The 22678-nt window shown below is 41.2% G+C and overlaps 1 pseudogene; it reads right to left on the reverse strand.

Annotated features, from left to right (window-relative positions):
* Positions 1-18350: 18350 nt before the first annotated feature.
* On the reverse strand, positions 18351-19610 carry LOC127680254 (adenosylhomocysteinase-like; annotated as a pseudogene).
* Between the last annotated feature and the right edge of the window lie 3068 nt (positions 19611-22678).

Here is a 22678-nt window from a genome sequence, read left to right on the forward strand (position 1 = left end):
TTTCCTTATCTTTCTAGGGAAATTTACCTTCCCTAAATCACCTTTTTCCTACTATAACCTATATAACTTAATCATTGTTTTTAAATGGTTGGAACTTTTTAGCAATTTCTTTTACTTTTAAGTGTGTTTGTATGCATGTATGCAAGCATGTGTGTGTGTATGTCTGCAGGCATGCATGTGAGTGCAGGTGCCTCTAGAGGTTAGAGGTTGTACGATCCTCCCCTAGTCAGAGTCACAGGCAGTTGTAAGCTGCCTGGTGTGGGTGCTGGAAATTGAATCAGGTGTTCTGAGTCAGTCCAACCGCAGCACCATCTCTCCAGCCTAAACAATTACATTTCCCTGTAAATTCTCTTTCATCATTTTTGTACCATTGTTATTTTAGATCTAAATGTAAATAAAACCAGTTCAGACACATACTTAAATATAAACTAAGCTCAAGAATCATCATGGGAGGAGGAAAGGAGAAACTCCATTGTAATCATGGCTGTTTCGTTCACATGCCATGTGGCCATGATGAAAATGTTTAATGCTTAATAAAAACATACTTTGTGTCAGACACTGATGGCGCTAAGAAGGACAATTACAAATCCTTGACTGAAGTTTCTCTGTTTTGTTTTTTCAATATTCCTACAGAAAAGTCTAAGTGTTGCTGCCAGGATGCTATTTTTAACATAACTGATGGAGGGTCTCACCTCTGTGCTGAAGCTCTTGGAGCTCATCACCTACAGCATCGCCTGAAATCCTTAGCCTACTGCAGCCCTGTTCACTATGGAACTCTCAACCACTGGCCACTCTCTGAACCTTTCTCAGATTTTCCTCCTCTCAAGGCTGTTGGACAGTGCTTTCTTTAAAAAAAAAAAACTACACACACACACACACACATACACATAATAATAATTGTTTTGCTCATGTCTGCCTCGCCCATCAGACCAGTCTTCCTGAGATCGTGGTTCACATGCCATGCCTTGATTATCTTTATGCCTTACTCAAGGTAATCACTGAGATAAAAAGTTAATTCATTTCTTCTAAAAGTCCTTTCAAAGTAACAATTTATTTTTGCATTTCTGTTAAATGTAGGTTTTCAGTGTTCTTGCCTGGATATTTTGTGTGTAAAATGTTCCACAAGCAAGAGCACGCGCATGCTAAGTGAGCCTGGCATGAATATGGCAAATACTTTTCTTAAGACAGAATTGAGTATCAGCTCAAACCAGATTGTGCAGAAAATCTGGATATATGGAATGAAAAGGGCATTGCATAAATGTGTTACACAAGTGATTTATTGTCTTGGAGAACTAATGTATAGGTGTGGCTTCGTATACTATCTTTTGATCATCTTGAAGGAACTGCTTTGCATCTGTAGACCAAGAAGAAATATTTTAGCACAACATAGTCAGCATTATTAAAGTAGATAATTACTGCTGAAAGAGAGCTGTGGCTACGGTGACATTAGCATGAAGAAAACTCTGCAGGTGCAGAAGAGAAACCTAACGTTTCATTCTGGTGTACTTACCTTTCCCTCAAATGCTAGAAATCAAGCTTGTGAACCTGGTTTTTGCTTGCTTGTTTTTTTGGCATTCAACTTTGTCAGCATGATGACCTCTCTCATGTGGAAAACTCCTCAGTTTTTGGACTGTGAGCCATCTCACACGATGCTGTACCTATGTGCACCGAGGAATTCATGTAAACTTAGATTCTGACCAGGTTAGAAATTTTACCCATACATTTGACTTGAGAGTATAACTCAGGAGCATATTGACTGGAATAAATAAAATAATTGGGTCACTATTTCCTTGGGACAAATGGAAAAGCAGACTACAACTTACCATTTCCTTGGGTAATATTCCCCTAAAATGCCTCCCATTTTATTGCCTACTGAAATTAGGGGATTTTTTTCTAATTACATAGATATAGTTCACAAGCCTTCTATCCAGGAAGGCATCATCATTCACTCACAGTTTCATCCATCAGCTATTTTGATTGCATTTATTCATTTATTTATTTATTTATTTATTTGGTGTGTGGAATGTATGGACAAGTGTGTGGGCACGTGTGGAGAGATGAACAGACGACCTGGAGGGAGTCTTCCCTTTCCTTCTACTCTCTGGGTCCCAGGTATTAAACTCAGGTCATCAGGTTGGCAGCAAGTGCCTTTACTCACTGAGCCATCTGCCTGGCCCTTGTAAACTATTTAAAGCACATATTATATGCAAGGAGCTAGGTTAATTGGTGAGAGCTATCAAGTGACCAGGGAACTAGCACCTTTACATACATAGAAACCAATCATTCCCTGAGGAAATTAGTGTCATAAGACTATGGAAGTATAACAAGGAAATAATGACTTATGATTTCAACAACTAAGTTGTAGAGATACAAAAGAATAATTGATTAGATAACTAATATTGCCTGAGATTAACAACATCTTTGGGGAATCTAACCATTTAGAACACATGAAAAAAATCATAGTACCCCTGTATACCTAATAAAAAGTGAGTCAGTGGGCTGGAGAGATTGCTCAGTGGTTAAGAGTACTGACTGCTCTTCCGAGGTCCTGAGTTCAAATCCCAGCAACCACATGGTGGGTTCACAACCATCTGTGGTGGGATCTGATGTTCTCTTCTGGTGTGTCTGAAGAGATCAAAACAGTGTACTCATATATATGTGAAATAAATAATTTTAAAAATCTTTAAAAAAAAGAAATGGACTTTATAGCTTGGCTCTGCCTGCCTCTGTGTGTACCACCACCAGCTAGACTTGTAAATTTAGCTGAGTGTGATGAGCCATACCATTACTGCCAGCATTCAGGAAGCTGAGGGAAGAAGATTACAAATTCAAGGTCAGCCTGGGCTATGCTACAAAGGCCATATCTCAAAGGGGCTAGACACATGGCTCAGTGGTTAAGAGCATTTGCTGTTCTTGCAGAGGACCTGAATTCTTACCCAGCCACCACATTGTGACTCACAATCCTCTGTAACCCCACTTTCAGAGAATCCAACAGGCAACAAGCATGAAGGTCTTCTGACCTCCACAGGTAACAAGCATGCATGTAGTACACATATTTAAGTGTGTTCAAAACACTTATACACATTGAAAATAATAAATCTAAAAACATTTTTGAGAAATAGCAAGAATCATCTCCAGTGAAACTTAGAATTTTTAAACCATTACTTATGTTCATGTGTTTAAGTATTTTGCCTACAGGTATATCTGTGCACCACATATATGCAAAGGAGGCCAGAAAAAGTTATCCCATTCCCCCAAACTGGAGTTAGAGTTGTGAGCTGCCATGTAGGTATTGGGAACTGAATGCTAACCCTATTCAAGAGTAGCAAGTGCTGAGCCATCTACTAGTCCCTATACTTGGAAGCTTAAGCTAGAGTTATAATAAATGCCTCAGACATCCAGAGTGTCCTATATCATATCTGTTAAATATGGAAGACCTCAGACATCCAGAGGGTCCTTTATCATATCTGTCAGGTATGGAAGACCTCAGATATCCAGATTATCCTATATTATATCTGTCAGATATGGAAGACCTGTATATCTCTTTTTCTCTCCTTCCCAGACCTTAGTGTCTTTTGAGGTATCCTTGACTGCTATGTTATATTTAAGGATGGAGGTGATGAAGCCCTGTGCCACATTTGGAAAGATGACATTACATTAATAATTCCATATCCAGGAGAAACAATTTTGTGAAAGGCTGAGTGCAGTTCCTTCAGTAAATAAAACTGTAGTGAATGTATAAAGCAGTTTCTCATCCCTTCACGTACTTGATCGTTTTTGTGACAATATCTTACACTGGAGGTTTGGCTGGCCTAGAAATCATGATGTAGCCTGATTTGGCTCCAGATTTTCTGCCTCGTCCACATGAATGCTGGGATTACAAATGTAAGTCACCAAGCCTGGCTTTCATCCCATCCTATTTTTAATATAGGACCAACCTTATATTTAAGAATATAAATTAACAAATAATTGTTGAAAACCTGTTATATATTCCTCATGTAAAGCATAACGGGGAAATTAGGCAGCTAGTCCTAACAGGAAGTGGGAAGAAGCAGTAAAACCACAAAATCAGGCTCCTTTGCTTCACTACAGACTTCAGGGTCTTCAATGTCAAGTGTCGGTGATCATTAACTAATAAACGGTAATGACTTCTTTGTGTCTAAAAGTGCTTCATTGTATTTTATCCTAAGGTACTGTCTGAAACTCTTACTTTGGTTCTTTAAAAAATTCCTAGAATTCCCTATGGAGTCACCACCTTTTTTCTAGACCAGTTTACCTGGGTTTTTCCAGCCTTTCATCTGCATAGTGCTACAGAATTTGGATTATATACACTATTACTATCAAAATCTTCCAGCAGTTAACCAGTGCGTACACATAATAACTATGATAGTTAAGTAGTCCCTGGACTACTCCCTGCTCGGCCCTACCTGCCCTTTGGGGTTGAAGGTGAGGTGGCATGGAGTCAACGACACAGGCTCTGGGAGCAGGTGAGAAAGGCAGCTGCAAGCTCATCTGAGCACTGCTGCTGCTCCTTTATACCCACTCACCCCACTGGTGCCAAGAAAGCATCTCTCTCTCTCTCTCTCTCTCTCTCTCTCTCTCTCTCTCTCTCTCTCTCTCTCTCTCTCTCTCTCTTTTACTTTTTTTTAATTAGATATATTCTTCACTTACATTTCAAACATTGTCCCCTTTCCTGGTGTCCCCCTCGAAAGTCTCATAATCCATCTCCCCTCCCCCTGTTCCCCAATCAACCCTCTTCCGCTTCCCTGTCCCAGCACTCCCCCATACTGCAACATCGTGCCTTTCCAGGACCAAGGGCCTCTCCTCCCTTTGATGTCCAACAAGGCCATCCTCTGCTGCCTGTGCATCTGGAGCCATGGGTAACTCCATGTGCACTCTCTGGTTGATGGTTTTGTCCCTGGGAGTTCTGGGAGTACTGGATGACTCATATTGTTGTTTCTCCTGTGGCACTGCAAATCCCTTCAGCTCCTTGAATCCTTTCTCTAGCTCCCCCATTGGGGACCCTGTGCTCAGTTCAATGGCTGGCTGAGAGTGTCCCCCTCTGTATTTATCATGCACTAGCAGAACCTCCCAGGTGACAGCTATATCCAGCTCCTGTCAGCAAGTACTTGTGGGCATCAATAATAGTGTCTGGGTTTCGTAACTGTATATGGGATGGATTACGAGGTGGCATAGTCTCTGGATGGTCCTTCCCTCAGACTCTGCTCCACACTTTGTATTTGTATCCCCCTCTAAGCAGCAGTTACTGATTGGCTGGCAATGTCTGCACTAGCAATCCTTGGTCTCTCAGGCAGTCCTCTTGGTTTTGCAGCTGAGCAGCCCCCTACGTTTACATAGAGGAGACCCTACCATACCTGCTACAGTTAAGTGCCGTAGATTTACCAGATGCTAAGCCTAGTATATAAATTAGTACAGAGAAATACTGAAGTTAAAGGGGGTAAGTGATGGGTAAGCGCCTTCTTATTTGGCCTACAGAATTCTTTGTGTCCCTTCTAAACTTTTTCTAGCTTTTTCTGCTGACCTTCATTGAAATCACATTCTTGCCCAATTACTATTCACCACTGTATTCCATCCTTGCTTTCCTTCCTCCTGTCAGTGCCTCATATTATAGCCTCGGTCTACATGAGCCTTCCCACACATCTCTATAGGTTCAATACCTATTGATTCCTAAAGCCCAAGTTGACTTTCTCAGCTTCATTTGGTTTCCTCCGCTTCCCCTTCCCCTACTCTAGACTTTCTCCTTTCCAAACACAGGCTTACTCTGTCGTTCTTTCTCTGATCCTGCTGTTTGAGAGCAGCATATTTGTCACCCAGGACTAATGTGTATATGGAGCTCTTTGCGAATACTATTTGATATATTGGGGGGGGGGCAGTGCTGGAGTGATGGCCCAGCAGTCAGGAACACTGGCTGCTCCTCCAGAGGACCTGAGTTCAGTGCCCAGTACCCATGTGGAAGCTCACAACCATCTGTGAGTCCCAGGGTGTGTGATGTCATCTTTTGGCCATTTTTGCAGGCACCATACACATACATAGGTAGTGTACAGGCATATACGCAGAACACACATACATAATCAAGAGTAGAAGCGCAATAAATATTTGGTTGCTCCTAATAGTCACAAAAATTCTCCAAGATATTAACATAGAAACTAAGGCTCATTCATGGAAGTTAAATGCCCTGCCCAATTGTATAGGTGCTCCAAGCTGACTCAGGCTTGATCCTCCCTGTGACTTCAGAGTGTGGTTCCTCCTACACCATATGTCCTAGCACACACCTTTCTTTCAGTGGCTACTGAGTAAGTGTTGAGCCAATGAGTAAATACGTGCTAAGAACATATTATTCAAGATTGAGAAGCATGAGAGATTCGTTGGCCATAAAAAGAAGAGTCTCTGAAGCTGTGACTCATCTTCATGTGTAGCATTTATCATTCATTTAAACAGAAGGAAAACAAACCCTCCCATTCTGATAAAATATCTTAGGCAGCAATGTGTTGAAGTCTTTATTATACACTTGAGAATACACCTTTAACAAATGTTTTGTCATGTTATTTAAAGTTGGCAGGTAGTTAGGAAACTGGGGGTTAATTTTTCATTTTCTATCAGTTTTGTGAAGAAAATGTATTCTCTTCTTTGCTGTTTCTCCTTTAAGAGCTGTGTTTAGAAAAGCCATTGAATCTAAAAGATTGTTTAAACATTCAGTATATTTTCTTCTGTTTTTACTATGCTGTCTTTCACATTTAGAAACTCTGGGTTGTGTTTGCACATGTGTAGATGATATAAAAGATATTTATAATGTTTTTACACATAATTTACTTTTCTGATAGTCAAATAACATATTAAATTATTCAACGATTACTTTACCCTATTTATTTTTAAATTATGTCACTATCATATAATTAAATATGATAAATTCATAGACATATATATGTCTCTAATTTTTTACTTGTTCTGCTGATGATTTAATTCTGAAATAAAACCATTGTTGGGAGTGTTAAAGTTTTAATTTCTGGTGTGATAAACTTACTATTTAAAAACTGTCCCTGGCTACTCACTAATAGCCTTGAAAACAAATATAAGAAGTATTTTGTTATTGGCATGATGGTAAAAGCCTCTGTATTCCCCACGTTCAAGTATGTCCAGAGACTGAAGCAGGACGATCATTAGTACACACACAAACACATAATATACACAGAAACACATAATACACACACACAAACACACACATAACAGCAAGTCTTGAAATCAGTGCAATTATAGTTTTGGTTTTCTTTTCTCAAAATCAATTATGTTAAGCCATTTGTATTATGTATGAATATTGAAGTCAGCATGTCAAATTTACACTAAAACAAAAGGCCCATGCTAATAAAACTGGAGAACTTTTGGTAAACAAAATGAATAAATACAATATGTTTTCACTCATATACTTGATCTCACAAAAGTAAAAAGTTGACTATTACCTACCAGAGCTTGCATGGAGATGAAGAGGAGGGTTGTTGGCACAAAAAGTTAGATAGAATGAGTTATAATAGATAGCACTGCAGAGGTAGCACTGTACTAATGCATTGTAGATCTTAAAATAGCTAAGAGAAAGCATTTTGAATATTTACAATATAAAAAATGATAAATAATTTAGCTATTTTAGTTGCCCTGACTTAGCTATTAAACATGGAATATTTGTACTGAAATGATTTGACGTAACCCATAAACATTCATGATGATTGTACCATTTTTTGAATCCAGTAGAATCTTAACTGAGGTTGTAGCAAATCTATAGATCAACCGAGGAGAATTTTCACATGATAATTTTGAATCTTCTAATCTAAAAATATTCAAATAATACCTTCAAACTTAAAATTGCTTCTTTGTGATAGTAGAATAACCATTCATTCTTCTGACTATTATTTGCTTTCTCAATCATTTCCTTTCAACTCATCTGTGTTGTACCTAAAGTATCTCTCTTATATGGAGCATATAGTGGGGTCTTGCTCTGTGTGTGTGTGTGTGTGTGTGTGTGTGTATGCATGGACCTAAGTGCACATGTGCCGGAGAAGGATGGTTAATGTCCTCCTCCTTCATTCTTGGCCTCTTGCGTTAAAGCAGTCTCTCACTGAATCAGAAACTCATCATTTCAGGTGGACTGGTTGGCCAGCCAGCTTCTGTCTCTCAATGGTAGGGTCAGAGACACTCATAGCATTTTGTGTGGGTGTTGGGGATTCCGACTCAGTTCCTCACCCTTACAAAGCAAGCACTCTTAAGTTGACCCATGCCACGAGCAGTGAGGTTGAGTCTCTGCAGATTGAAGAATATTCCAGAGACCTGCATGGGAGATGCCATTTTCTAGGCATCTGAGCTCAAGGGTAGTCCAAACAAAGCACTCTTCATTTTTATCATTAAAACAAGCAAAACGGGGGCTGGAGAGATGGCTCAGCGGATAAGAGCACTGGCCACTTGCTCTTCCAGAGGTCCTGAGTTCAATTCCCAGGAGCCACATGGTGGCTCACAACCATCTGAAAAGGGATCTGACGCCCTCTTCTGGTGTGTCTGAAGACAGCGTCAGTGCACTCATTTAAATGAAATAAATAAATCTTAAAAAAAGAAAAACACAAGCAAAACAGGATGACACTTGCTGTTAACTCAGGTACAGTGAGGGATTATGCCTTATTATCCTTGGCCATGTGAGAAGAGCCAGAAGCCTTCCTTCCAGGCCTTTGCCTTTCCTACAGAGAATATGTGGCCATGCCAGGCCATTCCCGTCAGGTCCTTGTTTTCAAGTCATCCTAGTTTACACACCTTGTGGGACGAACAGTCTGCACTCTGCCCTATCCACAGTTGACCGTCAGTCCACAGTCTTCTTACACAGGTGCCCACATCTTACCCATAGTCCTCAGCTCCCACCTGCTTTGTCTTTAAATCTGTTTTGTCGATCTTGTCTTTTAGTTAGAAAGATCAGGGTATTAACATATCATAATTATTGGTAAGGTTAAATTTAGGTCTTTTACTTTGTTACTGATCTTTCATTTATGCTTCTTCTTGTTCTGTTCTGACTATGTCCCGCCTTCTTCGGGACAATTTTTAATGTTTTAATTGGCTTGGGCTATTTCCTTTTATAATTAGTTTTTAGTTTTTAGTGGTGCGTCTATGATATATATATATAAAACAAACTGTTCACAACCTATTTAGAATTAATTTGAATTCAAGAAAAATGTATACTATAACAAATTTATGAATCTATTTACCATCTCCTAGATTAGTATAGCTGATATATAATAACTATATATAATAGTTGATAATTAATAAATTATATGTATATTACATCTTTTGGGAATTTCACTAGGCAGTACTATAATTTTACTTGAAACACTGTATAAAGATTTTAAGAAATAGGGGGAAATGGTGTAGCTCCATCCAATTCTATCATTTCTTTTGTTGTTGTTTGAGATTTTTTGTTGTTTTTTGTTGTTGTTTTTGCTTTTTGAGATGGAGTCTCATGTAGCCCAGGCTGACCTTAAAGTCACTGGATAGCCCAAGTTGGCTTTGAACTCCTGATACTCTTGCTTCTGCCTCCCAAAACCTCTCACATTTCTCTTGTTCTTCCCTCACTCCTGAAAGTTCTCCCCCATGTTGGCTGTTTCTCTTCTCCTTTCAGAGAATTAATTGATATTTCTTATAGAGGGCAGATTGGCTCATAGCAAACCCTTTTCATTTAGCATTGAAGTGCCCTTGTTTGCCTTTCCCTGAGGTATTTTTCCCTGGGCTTAGTTTCTGTTGACAGTTGTGACTGCGCTTCTTTAAAGCTGCGCTACCTTGTAGCCCATGGTTTCAGTCTAGAAATACAGGGCTGCTTTACTCATCAGAGTGTAAGCTAATAAAAGGGAGCACAGGAGTTTCCATTTGTGATTGTTATTACGTACAGTCCTGTTCCTGATGTTTGCATGGCTTGATATACCAATGGAGGCCCAGAAATCAAATTCATAAGTTATGCTTACAGACTATTAAATATAATGTGTTCTGGCTTTCAACCTTTATAAATAACACCTTTGTCAGAATAATGAGAAGGTGAAACTGTGGATTCTGTTTCGTTGACAAACAATAGCAAGATGACTGATTTTAATTAATATAAGTACCTGTTCTGATGATGGACCAGTGATGTTTTTGTGATCACACACACACATACAAACACACATACACACTCATATGTATATATGAGTCACATATATAATTGTGAGTCATATATATATATATATATATATATATAAAATCAAGTGTTCTATCCTGTTTTCTGTGAGAAAAAAAGATCATTATGTTGTTATGGTCAAATCACTTATGTTATACTTTGATCAATAGCAGGGGCTAACAACTTATGGCCTGTGGACCAAATCTGTTTTAAAATGGAATTTTTTGTTTGTTTGTTTGTTTGCTTTTGGTTTTTTGGATTTGTTTTTTTTCAAGACAGGGTTTTTCTATGTAGCCCTGGCTGTCTTGGAACTCACTCTGTAGACCAGGCTGGCCTCAAACTCAGAAATCCGCCTGCCTCTGCCTACCAAAGTGCTGGGATTACAAGTGTGCTCCGCCACCAACACCCGGCTAAAAATGGAAATTGTATTGGGAGACAACCACAGATCATTATGTATTCCTGTGGCTACTTTTGTGGTACAATGGCATATTTGAATGGGTGCAAAAAATCATTTTTCTCATAAAAAATGTTTACTGTCTGACATGTAACAAACTTTGTCAGTCATCTCTGTTCAAGCTACTTTTAAAACCTATTTCCCAACCACCAATGTGACCACCTACTCTCCAAGGATACTCAAAACTGCTGAATATTATTTTGAAATCAGTTGTTGTTAAGTATCTGGAAATTGTGTTAAGAACACTAGAAAGTAAAGAAATATCTATTTATGAAAATCTACTTTTTTTTTTTTACAAAAACCAGGAAAGGGGATCAAGAATCTGTGGTAATTGGACAGTGGTGGCACACGCATTTAATCCCAGCACTTGGGAGGCAGGCGGATTTCTGAGTTCGAGGCCAGCCTTGTCTATAGCCGGGGCTATACAGAGAAACCCTGTCTCGAAAAAAACCAAAATAAGCAAGCACAAAAGAATCTGTGGTGCATGAGCCATGACATGCTTCCTACCTTTTCTCTCTCCCCGGTGTCTAAAACAAGACCTCCACTCTTGATGGATGTAGCCAAGAAAGGTGGGGCTGCTTCTCTGGTCCCAGTCAGGAGATCCCATCATGAGAAGAAGGCCACCAGCTCTTCTCACACACACCCTAGCTTTGAATTATAGCCGATGAAATCTGGCAGTTTACCACTCTGCTCACCTCCCCCTTCTCCTACAGACTATCCCTGGCATGCAGAGACCACTGGGGCCCTGGGCACTCCTGCCCGTCTGTTCACAAAGTAAAGAAAGCCAGAAACTGCTGCTGCTGTTGCGGCGGCAAAGGCGCCACCATCACTGGCCATGGTGGCGGCAGAGGCCTCACAGTATCCCGGCCATCAAGTAAAGGGACTATCCTGACTACCCTTTGTATCCAGTCCTGTGGCTCAGACATTTGGCCTAGGAAGAGACAAAAGAACGAGCTACTGAGCTCTCAGTCTTCACAGGCTGGGTGCAGAAACCCATTTTGAGATAGTGTGTGGGAAGTGCAAGCTTAAGGGTGCTCTCAGTAGGCGACCAAGGTGGGGGGTGGAGTGGGTTTTTATGAAAGGATTTCAGAGAGCTAGAGCTGGCCCTGATGCCTATGTCACAATCCCAGCACTCAAGACACAGAGAGTTCAAGGACAGCTGGGCCTACTTAGTGAATTCCAGGAAAGCTAGAACTACATAGTGAAACATTGTCTCAAAAAACCCCAAAAGAGTCTGGTAGCTCCACTAATAAAATTAATCAAATGTAGAAGATTCTGCTCTTATTTGTTATTTATGTATTTATTTTTGAGACAAGGTCTCTCTATGTAGCCCTGGCTATCCCGGAACTCACTATATAAAGCAGGCAGGCCTCAAACTCACAAATCTGCCTGCTTCTGCCTCCTGAGTGCTGAGATTAAAGGCACTTTAAAATGCCTGGCTGATACTTCTGTTATAATGGTGGCATATAAATCACCTTTAAAGCAGGGCAGTGGTGGCGCATGCCTTTAATCTCAGCGCTTGGGAGGCAGAGGCAGGCAGATTTCTGAGTTCAAGGCCAGCCTGGCCTGCAGAGTGAGTTCCAGGACAGATAGGGCTATACAGAGAAACCTTGTCTCGAAAAACCAAAAAATAAAAATAAATAAATAAATAAATCACCTTTAATTATAGAATAAAGTTTAGAGGCACAGACACTACTAATAACTATAATAAACAATATAACAGCAATTTTCAATGACTACACAGTATAAAAAGATGGAAAGAGTAATATCAAGAACTTGCAAGAAAAGAGAAGCAAATTGAAAACTTTATATGGTTGAAGTTTTAATATTATTGGGCTAAAATAGACTATCATATTCATAAAATGTTATATATAAGCCTTTGATAACCACAAATTCAAAGTCTCGAGAAGCACCAGGAGGTGGAGATTCATGCCTTAATCCCAGTGCTAGGGAGGTGGTGGTGGCAGATCTCTGAGTTTTTGAGACAGGTTTTCACTATCTAGCCCATGCAGGATTCGAACTCACAACCCTGTTGTCTCCATTTCCTAAGTGCCGGGATTATAGGTGTACACCACCACAGTGACCAACTGTCTCTTCTTTATGGATGCAGGCAAGCGAACTGTTGCTCTCACCAAGAGTATAAAAAAAAAAAAAATGATGCTGTGGAGTGTCCTGAGGCACGCCCCAAACCCTGAGCCACACGGGAAGTCTGACCATCTCAGCCACAGGCCGTGAGCCTTAGGATTCAGTGCTCTGGCTCTTCAGGTCAGCAGTGCTCAAGTATCTGATGTTAATGAGAAAATCCTTTGAAATTTCCCAAATGAATCAGTCTGTGCAGTGCAGGGTCTCTTAGGGTGTAATGCAAATGTCCTTCCTTTTACTAGTAATATAGTCCAGGTGCCAGTCAGCTGTGACTTATAGGGTGCATCCATGGGCCACATTTCTAATTTTTTATTTTGTTTGTTTATTTTTGATGTCTCCCACAAGTTAACAATGGATTTTACGTTTTAAAAATAGTTCTGTTTTAAGAGGTTATCATCTCCAGCCAGTATAGTGTGAGCTGGAAAAAACACCAAAATAAAACACTGAAAATGACTTTCACATGTACTTAAACCTCAGTTGATTCCTATGCATAGGAGCCGAACAAGGGTCACACGGGCGTCCGGCGTGGGCTCCAGAGTGATCCAGAGCGTGGCAGATGGACCTGCAGCATGGATGGTTAAAAAGATCCGTTATTTCCTCCTTCTGATGTGGCTAATGGAAAATTGAGTAGGGTTTGATGCAGAGAGGCACGAAAACAAGCAAGCCTGTTCTTCTTCTGTCTATGCGAGAGTCACATGGCTTCTCATCTCTGCCCACAGAAAATGGGAGAACAAGTTTGCCTGATTCATAAATTAGTGTATGTGTGCTGAATGCCTGAGACGTAGGCACCATGCATGTCATAAGACATAACCCTATCTTCCCAAGGCTAAAGAAAGGGGTACTCTTATAATGATGGCTCAGCACCATCCATAGATCTAAACAAACAAAGAAAGAAACAAAAAACTGGCTTTTAGCACAGATATGTCAGGGAAGGGACAAGTTGTGGGATAACGATGTAATTTCAAATACCATTGAAAAGCGCCTTTCACAGTGAGGGAGAGTGTGTCTTTACCTACAGTTTGGATAAATGCACGTTCCCAAGCTTCTGTGGAAGTGGTACCTGGGAACTAAGTCATCCTTAAATAGTTCTGCAACATTTGTTTAAGTCACAGAGGAATCACCATCAGGAGAAAAAATCCAAGGGAATAATGAAGCTTTAAAGAAGAGCCAACACTATGGAGTCCCTGTGGAGTTATAGACGGCTCTATGAATGCACAGCTCCTACAGGCCGGAGTCAGGACTGGCTCCATCACTTGATGACTTTATAGTCACAAGCAAGAAGCAACTTAAATATCTTAAATTCTTTAAAATGTAAACTACGTTTAAAGCTTTTGTAGAAACAAGTTGGATGAGGTATGCACAGATATCAGTAGGCTATAGACACAGAATTGTCTTTTCCTCTTGTGTTGAGCATTACCAAGTACTTGACAGAGTTGTCTGCGGTCATTATGTAGTCACTCTGACATTAAAGGATATGAGATATTCTCATGAATGTGCACTTGCCTTAAGAAGACTGTGAGAAGCCGGGCGCGGTGGTGCATGCCTGTAATCCCAGCACTTGGGAGTCAGAGGCAGGCGGATTTCTGTGTTTGAGGCCAGCCTGGCCTACAGAGTGAGTTCTAGGACAGCCAGGGCTACACAGAGAAACCCTGTCTCAAAAAACCAAAACCAAACAAAAAAAAAAAGGAGACTGTGAGAAGCCGAAGCCGGGCAGTGGTGGTGCACTCGTGTAATCCCAGCACTCTGGGAGACAGAGGCAGGCGGATTTCTGAGTTCAAGACTAGCCTGGCCTACAGAGTGAGTTCTAGGACAGCCAGGGCTACACAGAGAAACCCTGCCTTGAAAAAAACAACAAGAAGAAGAAGACTTGAGAATGGGTGAGGTGGTGCACCCCTTTAATCCCATCTCTGGGGAGACAGAAATGGTGGATTATTCTGAGTTTGAGGCCAACCATCTCTACATAGTGAGCTTCAAGATAGCCAAGACTACATAGTAAGTGCCCATCTCAAGAAGGAGGAGGAAGTAGGGAAGGGAGGGAGAGGAGGAGAGAAAGATGCTTGTGTAGCCCAGGGCCATTGAGATGGCTTGGGATAGGGGCACTTGCCGCTGATGGCCTGTGTTTCCTCTCCAGAACCCAAATGGTATAAGGAGAGAACTGACTTCTGCTGTGTCACATTCACATATATGCACACACAATCAATCTAAAACAATATTTTAAAGAAGATTGTGGCCAAGCATAGTGGTATATACCTTTAATCCCCACACTCAGAGGCAGAAGAAGCAGGTGGATCTTTGAGTTTGAGGCTAGATTGGTCTGTTATAGGACAGTTAGGACCACACAGAGAAACCCTGTTCTGAAAAGCAAAACAAAGTAGAGGAGGAGAAAAGGAAGAGGAGAGGTGGAGGAAGAGGAGGAAGAAGAGGAGGAGTTCTGTTTGTTTGCCGGTGTGTGTGTGTGTGTGTGTGTGTGTGTGTGTGTGTGATTCCTACTTCTAGACTTAATTTCTGAAAACATTAGGAAGTTTGGCCTCAATAGGATTCATCAAAATCAAAGGAAACATAATAAGCAAGACAGAGAGCCTGCGCTGGTGGGGCCCAGCTTTAGTCCCAGAACTTTGGAGGCAGAGACAATCAGATCTCTGTGACTCTGAGGCCAACCTGGTCTAAGGGACAGCCAAAAATACACAGTGGAACCTGTCTCAAAAAACAAAAATAATTAATAATGATGATGATGATGATGATGATGATGATGATGACAGAGACTTAAATATTATGAAAAATCCAGCAAGAGCTAATATACCTTTCACTCATGGGTCCTGGGAATTAAGATTTCACTTTTGCAGAAGGGTATTCATGGAGAGGAATCTAAAACCCTTGCTGCACCATCAGAAGCCTTGATTTCCTATGAAATAGGACTGATTAAAGTGCTTCTTTTGCCAGCACAAATAGAGTACAGGTGGTTTATGTTGAAAAGTCTCATTAAGCAAATTAGTGAACAACCAGGAAACTGATTTGAATATGAGAGTCTTTGTAAATCTGATTTTGCTAGTGAAGAAAAAAGCTCATGACCCTGTCTAAGCCACAGCTAGTTAAGGGCAGAGATAACAAATGGATAGTAAGTCCTGAATTTCAAGCCACAATCATTGCTCAATAAACTTTTGTCGGGCTCTAGTAATTGTAGGATTCTTTTCTGTGGTGTGTTTGTGAGGTTCACAAGTAGGGTTTAGTTATTGTTTTCCCTAGATATTATATGATCAACAAAAGCAAAGCAAATTGTATTTTGAAATTCTACACATTCGGACTGGAAAGATGGCTCAGTGGATAAGAGCACTGACTGCTCTTCCAAAGGTCCTAGGTTCAATTCCCAGCAACCACATGGTGGCTCACAACCATCTACAATGGGATCTGATGCCCTCTTCTGGTGTGTCTGAAGACAGCTACAATGTACTTATACACATAAAATAAATAAATAAATCTCAAAAAAATTCTACACATTCTCATGCACGCACACACAGACACACACACACACCTATTAAGAAGTTCCATTTTAAACAGTGACTTACCATGAACATAAAATGAAAACTGCAGTTAAGACAACACTGAAAGTCTGAACGGGAACCAGGGGATATGTTGGAAGCTGGACTCACAAGTTCAGCTGTCACCTACAAACATGAACCTTGGTTGCTACAACCCATTTGGCTTAGGACATGCGACACAACCAGAACACGGATAGTCATAATATACATAGAAACCCAAGGCGTGTGTCAAGACAGTCTCAGATCCTGGGCTGATGAGTGTTTTGATTCTGCTTATATATCCTTTTATCTTTTAACAGTCATGTAGCCCATGTTCCTTTTTTGACAGTAGTTCACATCAACACTCATTTCTCCTGCTGCCCTCAGTATATTGACTTACTTCTGTCTCCTGAAGACTATTAATCTTTCTACCTTCTCATTTTTCTGAGTCTGGGGTAATGGATGTTAGAAAGTATTCTCTCTGGAATCCAAAGTGATGCCTGCTTCTTGTGCTGTTGTGGATCAAACAGAGCACTTACGTGTGCCATCTTCTCCCCGACATTTGGGGCTAGAAATAGTGTCAGTTTCTAACCCTTTTGTCCTTTTGGCCCAGATTTTGAACCTTTGCTCAAACACTCTTTGCTTGTTGGCTGCTTGGAAGACCCCCTGGCTTATGTGAGTGCTCAAGTATTTGGAACAGCATCTTTCATTTTGAACATGTGGAATTCTGGAACGTTCTTTCCCTACAACTGATATTGGCAGGCAACACAAGTCTGCCTTTTCTTATGGTTAAAACCTATAGGCCCTCTTGTAAATTTCTGTCATGCTGGATTGAAAATACTAATAATATGAAACCATGTTAGTCCATTTGAATCACTCCTGGTATTTTAAAACTGGTTTATTTGCATGTTCGATGATAGAAAAAGCTCATAAAATTAAATAACTCAACTGAAAAGCATAGTTTAAATTGGTTTGTTAGGCAGCCAAGTGTACAAAGTTCACTATTATGGAAAACTCAGTTATCCAGGGCATTTCCACACTGTAATATTCTTGTGAAGTCTTATAGATCTTTTCTTTTCTTTTTCTTTTTTTTTTAAAGACTTATTTATTATTATATGTGTAAGTTCACTGTAGCTGTCTTCAGACACCAGAAGACGGTGTCAAATCTGGATGGTTGTGATCCACCATATGGTTGCTGGGATTTGAACTCATGACCTTCAGAAGAGCAGTCAGTGCTCTTAACCACTGAGCCATCTCTCCAGCCCCCTCTTTTCTTTTCTTTTTTATACCACACACTTACATTTTAATAAAGGGTCAAAATTCTTTAGGCATTAGAAATTGTATTTTATCCACCTTCCTTTGTTAACATTCTAAGTAGTATATAAGCATTATAAAACAAATTAATCTGTTTGTGACCTGGGCTTGTGATAGTAACCATCAATTATACAGGAGTAAAGAAAGGCCTTTTCCTATTTGTTTTCCCAGCCCCTTTCAGTCTCTGTCACGTGTCCTTTCTTGGTTAATCTATCCTAACCCTCCTGAAATAGGGACCAAAACAAGTACCAACTGAGTATCATGAGGTTTAAGAGATGGCCCAACAGTAAAAAGACCAAGCTCTTGGGAACCTTCAAACTCCGGGGGTTCCTACCCTTTGGTAGAGCTCTTCTCAGGTCCTGGGCTGAGAAACCAATGGATCTGTAAACCAAGCACACAGATCTAAAGACTAAGTGAGGGTCTGGATAGTAAGGTGCACGGGCTTGAGACCACCACTAGCAACATCCAGCCTCAGGACTTCCAAGACTTCTGAGCTCCTGGCCCTTGTGGATGCCTCCCAGGTTCCTCTTCCTTCCCCTGCCACACCTGGAACAGTATGAGGGATACAGCAGAGGTCAAAGACAGAGTGGCCAGCCCCAATGGGGGTAAGGGAAGGGGTGTGGGGGAGAAACACTGGCCAAGCTACTGCAAAGTTGGTGACATTTGCTCTTGGGAATGAGAGGTAGGCCCCGGAACAAGGATGGCAGCTGGAAGGGGAAGGCAGTCCCGGCTCTCAGCAGCAGCAGTGATCAGGCTTGAGGGGTTCATTAATTGACATGCCCAGATGCTGGGCCTGCATCCTAGTCACCTTGGTTAGCTTTACATTCAGTCACCCTGGTGGGCTTCATCCACTGCCTCATCCAGCTTCTTAGGCAGGAAGTGAACCCCAATGGGGTATTTATCTTGGTGGGTCTACAAGTCAATCTGTGCCATCACCTGGTTCGTGAAGGAGTTGCTCATCATGAAGCTGGGGTGGCCCATGGTACAATCCAGGTTGACCAGATGGTCTTCAGCCAGCTAGATGATGAGGTGCCCATTCTTTAGCCAGTAGCAGACCACTTGGGGCTTGATGTTCCCGGTCTCCACAGTGTTGTCATTGAGCCACTTCACATCAATCTCTACATCGAAGTGTCCAATGTTACAAACAATGGCATCATCCTTCATCTGTTCAAAATGCCAGCCACGGATATTGCCCTCCTTACTGGCCTCGTCCATGGTGGTTACCTCATAACCCTCCATGGCAACTTGCAGTGCATTGATGGGGTCCATTCAGTGATGAGGATTCGGATCCTGAAACCCCTCAGGGCTGGGAACAATCCTTTCCCACATCATCATAGCCTGCTACCACCACCACCTTACCCGCAATCATCAAATCTGTAGCCTGTTTGATGCCATCTGTGAGGGACTCCCGGCAGCCAATGAGGTTGTCAAATTTGCTCTTGGTGACAGAATCATTGACATAGATGACAGGCATCGTCAGTATCCCACTGGCCATCATGTAAAGGTTAAGGACTCTAGTCATGGTCTCCTCAGAGATACCTCGGATGCCTGACAGAAGCTGTGGGTATTTGGTATGGATGAGGTTAGCAGGGTCACCACCAGCATCCAGAATCATGTTCTAGGGTCCATCCTTGAAATACAACGTCTGCTCAGTGCACCACAGGTACTCCTCATCTGTCTCACCCTTCCAGGCAAACACTGGAATGCCAGCCTTGGCAATGACAGCTGCCGCATGGTCCTGAGTAGAGAGGATGTTGCAGCTGGACCACCGCACCTCAGCACCCAGGCCCACGAGAGTCTCAGTGAAAACAGCAGTCTCCTCAGTCATGCGCAGGCAGCCAGCAATGCGAGCGCCCTTCAGTGGCTTGGAGGCTGCATACATCTCCCGCGTGCACATCAATCCTGGCATCTCATTCTCAGCTATGTCCAGGGCCTTCCGTCCCCAGGCAGCCAGTCCCATGTCCACGACTTTGTAGAGCAGTTTATCAGACATGCTGGCAGCGCCTCCGCTAGGAGTGAACTCAGTGAAGGGGGCTGGGTGGCACCGGGCAGGGTGAGCTCTTTTCTTCATCACTTTCTATTTCTTATTCATTAAGCTGCCCCTTCCACTGTGTTTTCCTTCTCTGCGCTTCTTTCTTTATAATACTAAAATTCAGCTTCTCCCAAAACCTGATTACAGCACCCTGTCTGTGTTAACGGCCCCTTTAAAACAAATTCTAATGAGGATAATGCTAAAACTTACCCATGTTCTTTAGACAAAGACTAGATTATATGCTACTTCTAAAGTGTTAAAGAACTTAAATTTACCCAGCAATCCCCACCCTTCCTCCCCTCCACCTCACTTCTCACTTTCTCTCCTGCCTTGGCCTCTCACATAGTAGGACTGCAGTTGTGTACCACACACCCAGCTAAGCAACAGCACAGCTTTTCAGATTAGTAAATATTAATCTATCTGTTGGAGATGTTTTGGGCACAGAATGGATCATAGATCCTATTTATAAGATGGACCCCCAAAATCACCCCAAAGTTTATATAAACAAGACTTTTTTTTTTTTATTGGTTTTTCGAGACAGGGTTTCTCTGTGTAGCCCTGGCTGTCCTGGAACAACTCACTCTGTAGACCAGGCTGGCCTTGAACTCAGAAATCCGCCTGCCTCTGCCTCCCAAGTGCTGGGACTAAAGGCGTGCGCCACCACCTGGCTTAAACAAAACTTTATTATATTTCCTAAATGCTTTGACTAGCACATTATTGAACTCTGCACCCGACGGCTAGATGAATAAATGTTTTTACTACTATTATGTCTGACTTAAGATAACTTCCACACTTCTAATATGTGAAGTTAATAACCTATTCCATTCCAGCTTCTGAGCGCCGTTTAAACATTTTTCCTGAACTTGTCTAATAAAGACCTCCTTGTTCTCTGGCAACTGACTCAAGCTTGCTCAAAAACTATCAAAACTAGGCTTCTTAGCCATGAACCATCTTTCAAAAGTAAGTATCTATTAGCTAAATTCTTGAAAGGTACTTGCAATTATAACATCAGCAGCATAAACAATAAACTACTGGGCAGTTTTATAAGGACTCTATAAAGTGTGTCTACCAGTGGCAATAGCCGGTAGAGCTTTAGGATAACAACCCTTCCCATTTGCATTTTTCAAGGTCAACTTTCAGTATACCCATTTGAGATACTACAGGGGACTTTCCCAATCTTTATAACAAATTCTCTAGGGGAGACAGGTTTAATAATAGGTGCTAAGGCTACTTGAATCCTGATTAATGTAAAAGTAGCTTTTTTGTTTGTTTGTTTGTTTGTTTGTTTTTTAGTTGTTTGTTTGGCTGGTTGGTTTGTTGGTTGGTTGGTTTGTTGGTTGGTTGGTTATTTTGAGATACATTCTCTCAAGAGTACTGGCTGTCCTGGAACTCACTACTTAGACCAGGCCATCTTCATACACACAAGAGATTCGCCTGTCTCTGCCTCCCAAGTGCTGTGTGCTACCGAGACTAGCAACCATATTGTTCTCAACTCCACTAGGACTGAACAAAACTGCAAACATGACTTTCCCACTGCTCAGAAGAAGCTGTTCCTTCTAAGTGAGTTATGGACTTTGTTCCTTAAATTAAGGCCTCCTTGTGTTGGAAACAGTGTAATTACTCTAAAATGAATTAATCAAGCAACACAACCTTGAGTGTTGATCATCCCTGTCTCACCTTTATAACCTTAAAAGCTCTCTCTGATTGTTTTGAAACTAATTGAGAGCCATGATCTAATGTTTACTCAGCAGCATCTAATGAAACTCAGTGGAGTTGGAGAGAATTTTGTACTTAGGTTTTCCCTAAATATAGGTAAATGTTCAATGCACTTTTAGAGTGGTCTCCTCTTTCTGCTGCTTTGTTTAAATCTCCATTTAACTATTTCTCCTTCCAAAACAATGACTGCACAGAATGCTGTGCACAGTCTTACGGGATACCATCCAATGACAATATATCAAGATATTGTCCATAGCCTTTTCCTATCTCTGACTTATTTTTAAAATATTTATTTGTATTTCATGTGTATGAGTGTTTTGGCATCATCTATGTCTGTGCACCAATGCCCACAGAGAGCTGTGGGCTCTGGGAACCAAAGCAGGGTCTAGAAGCACAGCCAGGACTCTTAACCATTGAACCATTTTATCCAGCCCTCTGACCTTCCTCTCACTCAAATGTGAAACTCTCCATCCGCAGTCATTTCCTTCTCTCTGTAGGACATGAATGACTTTTCTAGTGCCACGGAACGAGACCTGTAAGAATCAACATACAGTCCAAGGAGTGACCACTGATGCTTTTCATGGAAAGAGATCACAACCAAAGGGTGCTGAATGTGTATAAATAAAGGAGAAACACGGATGAAAACACTTCTCTAAATGCAATTAATATAATAGGGAGGCTTATGCAAGATTCCAGCTTCCCTCTGGGGATAGGAACTTTGGCTACCTTTACACTTTGGCCTCAAGTAGCCAGAATGACTAGAACAGCCAGACAATTACAGTGTTCCCAGAGGTAATAGATGCATATCAAGACATCATTCATTGTTTTGTGAATATTTTTATTGTTAATAGATTTTTTCAATCATATAATTCCTTTTCTTTCTCAATAATCTATGGTTCATAAAATTTACCAACTTCTCTGCCTTGCTTGGAACACCTTAATGATACCTGAAATATAATGCCTAATCTCTCAAATGAAACCATTCTCATTTTTTTCAGCTTGAAATTGGATTTGAGACTACCAATATCTACATTTAGATAATCAAGGGATGACTGTGTCACAGTGTATGGTCCGTTATCCATCCCTTTGGAGTAATTTGAAGGCTTAGCTGTTGTGCATAAGGGCACTGAAAACACCAAGAGATAAGGTATTTCAGATCCACACTGTGAGGGTTATACTACTATTGACCCTTTCCGTTTAGTGAGCCCAAGAACCCACATCAAAGTCAGCCGCCAGGACCAGCTCTCACAACCATGTGACCACAGTGTAGGCATTTGCTTGTGGTCCCCTGTCCTACCTGCATTAAGATCCTA

Source organism: Apodemus sylvaticus, chromosome 3 (assembly GCF_947179515.1).
Source record: "Apodemus sylvaticus chromosome 3, mApoSyl1.1, whole genome shotgun sequence".
Classification (NCBI taxonomy): domain Eukaryota; kingdom Metazoa; phylum Chordata; class Mammalia; order Rodentia; family Muridae; genus Apodemus; species Apodemus sylvaticus.